The sequence below is a fragment of the Mus pahari genome, chromosome 14 (genome assembly GCF_900095145.1).
Source record: "Mus pahari chromosome 14, PAHARI_EIJ_v1.1, whole genome shotgun sequence".
Classification (NCBI taxonomy): Eukaryota; Metazoa; Chordata; class Mammalia; order Rodentia; family Muridae; genus Mus; species Mus pahari.
This window is the reverse complement of record NC_034603.1, coordinates 17,785,025-17,790,061: the sequence shown is the minus strand read 5'-3', so window position 1 is coordinate 17,790,061 and position 5,037 is coordinate 17,785,025.

The following is a 5,037-nucleotide window of genomic DNA, read 5'->3' as shown; positions in this document are numbered from 1 at the left end:
AGTCTTTCACCTGCACAAACAGAAGACAACTGAATGCTTCCTATGAAAAACATGAACTATTTTTTAGATACTTCATAAATTACACTCTTTTGATGTTAATATTCTTTTTCACTTGTGTTTGATCTTCCTTTATAAATATGTTTATTAGTTTTTAGGGAATTTCATACACACATGAGACATATTTTGAGTCTATTCATTTCCACTCCTAATCCAACTCCCCTAGATGCATCCTTTCCTCACCCTCTCCTAACTTTATGTCCTCTCTCTTTCACAGAAAGTAACCCACCAAGTCTGATTTGTGATGCCAATGTGTACATGGGCATGGGCTAACTACTGGAGTGTGGTTGACCTACTAGAGGCTATCCCGTTAAGGAAAACTGAGTCTCCCTCCCTTAGAAGTCATAAGTTTTTAATTGCTCCTTCCTCAGCTAGGGGGAGGAGCTTGTGAACCCTTCATGCTGCCATGTTGCCTTTCTTGATCCTGTTCACACCCTGTTCAGGCTACCACATCTTCCTCAATTCATCTCTTCCCTAGCACATAGATCATTGGAACGTAGAGATGTGGCCCTGCCTTGAATCCATTCCTGTAGGCCATTTGTTCTATTACTTTAGACAGGCCAATCAACTCTCTGGAAATGATGGCTCCTTGTCTGATCATAGAAAGGATGTAGTGCCATCCTTGTGGCATTAATAATAGGAACTAAAAGCAGTAATGTGGAACCTGTTTTCAGATTCTAATGTGGGAGATGCAGTATTAATGTTTGGTATGTTTTGTTTGTTTTCATTATTTTTCTTGTTTTTATTCTTTTCTTTCTCTGAGATAGGCTTTCCCTGTAGTTCGAGACAGAGGATGGACCAGGTCCAGTTCATCAGTCTGACTGTTTGGTTCTTCCTTGCCATATCAGACACTATTTTGAAAAAAATATGATAAGAACTATATAGTCTATGTTTATAGCTTGATAAACAGTAATAATCAAGGAGGATTTGTTAGTATGAGATGCTTAGATTGCCCTTGCAGTAGAAAATGGCTATGCTAAAGTAGAGTGTTAATTTTAAATGTATTTTATCAACTCTAAGGCAATGTCTTGGAATGGTATTTTAAAAATTAAACTATTAAGAAGTTCAGAAGAGAGCACTGAGAACACTGAGAGCTGTAAATAGTCATTGATAAGTAATGAAAATGAGATATGTGTATAAAAAGTTATTCTTCTTACTCTCCTGAGTGCTTGGGAGGTAGGGGCTGGAGGATCAGAAATTCAAGACTCTTTCCAGCTGTATGGTGAATTCAAGGCCACCCAGAGCTACATAAGACTATTAGTTTGCTTTCTGTTGTTGTGATAAAACACTGACCAAATACAAGTTTGGGAGGACAGGGCTTAGTTAATTTTGTGGTTTCGCTTCATTATTAAGGGAAGCTAGGGCAGGAACTCAAGAAAAGAGCTTGAAGTAAAACTACAGAGGGACAGTGCTTATCCTCTTGATCTTTTTAGCTTGCTCAGTTACCTTTATTATATTGCTAAGGCCCATCTGCCTAGGGATGACTCCGCCTGTAGTGGGCTGTGTCCTCCCATATCTCACATTAATTAAACAATCTCTTAAAGACATGGTTACATGCCAGTCTGATCTGGGCAATCCCCCAGTTGAGACTCCTTCAAATGAACCTGGACTGTGCCAGTTTGACAGCTGAATCTAAATAGGACAGAGACCTTGTCTCAAAACATGATAAAAAAGGAAAGAAAAAAAAGCATGCCTAAATCAACCACCCATACAACCAAGAAAACAAGTAGAGCATGGATGAAGATATTTTTATCTATGCTTAGTGTAAATAATTTTTGGCACACTGATCCATGATGCTTTGTGATAAGCTTAGTGAAGCTTTGTGATAAGCTTAGTGTAATGACAGACACCCAAGAAGTGAATCAATTATTTCAACAAGATGTTTGATTTCTCCTCATGAAAAAGAGTAAAATTGTCAACTGTGAGATTTATGTTATATACATATTTATATATGTTATGTACATATCATAACAAGTTTCATCCATGTCAGATCTTGTACCATTATAGATAAATCCTCACAGATCAGTTCAGTTATGCTGTTCATCTGTCACCTGTTCTGAAAGTTTGCTTCTGATTTATGTATTTAGGAGCAAAACAAAAAATAATCATTTGATATGCTTCTTTTTCAAGACAGTTTCATTATGTAGCCCTGGCTAGCCTAGAACTTTCTATATAGATCAGGCTGGCTTTAAACTTACAGAAATCCATCTGCCTCTGCCTCTCAAGTGCTGGGATTAATGGTATCCATCATCATACCCAGAATTTGATAAGCTTTTGGTTGGCATTAAATGTTGTTGACACAGCATGAAATCCTCTAATTCTGAAGATTGAAACAAGAAGATCATGTCACCCTGGGCTGCACAGTGAGACTCTGTTGCCCTACATGTAAAAATAACAATAATAGCAACAAGAAAATAATTCAAAATAAAACCCACCAATGTTGTTAAATGAATGTATGTATTTCATATTTTAATAATATACTAAAATACATAGCACATATAAATATCTTAGGAATATAGGAATATTCTTTAGGGAAATTAACAAATTACAGTATATCTAAGCTGGTGACACAATAATTTAGACATTCATGAACTATAGTTTTAGTCATAATTTTTGAAACCACATGTAGATATACTAAATTTACAACCGTAGAACAACTTGGGCTTCTAATTATGTGACATGTGTATGTTAGAATCATAATCCAAATAATTTGGCCTTGAAAAACTAGATTGCAATAGTCATCAATAGGTAATAGATAAAACAGAATAAAGGAAAATTGAGCTTTGATTCAAAACCTTAGTTGGATAAATGTAGAGTGGGGAGGGGGAAGAAACCTGTAACCCTGACAACCATCTATAAGAAATTATAAGACAAGATGTAAAGATATAAAGACTTAAGACTTATCAAGAGTCAGCAGTGTTTTCAATGAATAGCAGTGAATATAGTTAAATTCAAAGTTAAGTAGGACAATTCTCCTGTCAGAGAATCTGGCCTTTCCAGTTTACAATGAATCCTGAAAACCATTCCCTGCAAGAGTTTGTTCAATGAGTCATTTGCCTTGTTTCCTCCCCCATAAGACTTTCCTCTGTATCGCTAGCCTCTATTTCCTCCTTTTATGGGGCTCTCCCTATTTCTTTTCTCCAGCATGTTGCTTGCATCCATTTCTCAAAAAATGCAACTCCCTAACTAATCAGACAGGTATGGTGGGAGCCCTGTCTTTCACAGAATTAGTTTTACTCTCTGTCTAGAACAACAGCTGGCACAGAAGAGCACAGAGGGATAAAGTCACTGAGCCCGCAGCATCCTCCTGCAGCAACTGTTGGACAGGTTCTTATAAAGGCATGAATCCTCGAAGCTGGTTCAGTCTTGCTTTGTGGGACAAAGGCATTGTCCTGCTTCCTGGGTGTTTATTCTGGAATGCTATATGCAAAGACACAATCTGAAGCTACACAACTTCAAGGTCAAGGTGTTTTCTTTCTCTGCCCCATCACATGACTCCTTTTCCTGTCTAAATGAGACTTTGATTTCTGGACTTGCGGCTTGAGAAGATGTACTGTGTTTTCTAGTTGTCAAGGCTCTGTGGGGTTTGAGCTGATCTGCAGAAGCATAGCATCAATGCCCACCTGGAACACCGAGACCAGAGATCCCCTGTGTCTGACACTGCTCACCTTGCAACTCTTACACAGCCTATGGATCCATTACTTAGGATTACATAGTTCCTCTGGTTTGCACTCCTTGCTAATTAATGCCTTGTAGATTATTTTCTTCACTCTTTCTTGTGGTTAGTACTAAGGTTTGATTTGTGCCCATAATATGTGCTAATCATGGGAAGAAAATATCCCTGGGAATTCGTTGTACCTCCCCTTTCCTATGGATCATAACTAAGCCTCTGGTTTGGTCCATGCATTATTTCTATTCCTTTGTTTCAGAACCCAGGTAGTCCCCCATCATACTCCTTCTGAAATTGGTCAGCATGGAGTCCTCGTGGGAGCCCAGTGCATGTGGGCTAAAGGTGTTTGTGGAGGTTCATATAGATCAACTCCTTCCAAACAATCAGTTTCCAGACACTAAGGAAAGTATTTATGGTGTGGACATTTACCCACATTCATAGTTCTCCAGACTCAACTGCTTAGCTACATCAACTTCTTTTCCAGTTGATGAAAGTGTCTCGCTGTGTAGCCTTGGGTGTCCTGGAAATTGTCATGTAGACCAAGCTGGCCTCAAACTCAAGAGATCTGCCTGTCTATGGCTTTCTAATGCTGGGATTAAAGGTGTGTGCCACCAAGCCTGGCCCTGTTAGTGAAACTTATCTCAGTGAAAGCATGAAACGAGATGAGGCAGGCATCCTGGATCCTAATGACACGAATTATGTTTCCACCCACCACCATGCTTTGAAGTTTAGAAAATTGTCAAGATAGAGAGACCCTGAGAGTCTGCATTTGTCAGGAGAAATACAGAATAATAACATGTTCCTGGCTATAAATTCGCATCACACCATTGACTGTATGCACACATTCAGAAGACAACAGAACCGGCCAGTCATCTGTAAACCTCCTAATGAGGCTTTAGATCAGAAAAGAGAACGGATAAAGAGGGATGCTGGCTTGTATTTGTTTCCAAAGACAGGTCCTAGGTTAGAGATGAGGATCTTGCTAAAGCCAACATCCAGACCAGGGGTCAGATTTACAGGAAGAAAGACTGTGACTGACAAAGAAGAAAGCCTGAAAAGAAACAAAGGGTTCTAAAAGTAGACTGCTTGGAAGAGAGCCATGTTCTCAACACTCAGATTTTCACTCATTGGGAGTGCCCTTCAGAATTTGTAAAAATATTTCTGATTAGGTGAAGATTTGTGTTAGTAGGGGGTATGACATCTCACCATGCCATGGTTTTTACTTTTCTTTCTTTCTTTCTTTCTTTCTTTCTTTCTTTCTTTCTTTCTTTCTTTCTTTCTTTCTTTCTTTCTTTCTTCCTTCCTTCCTT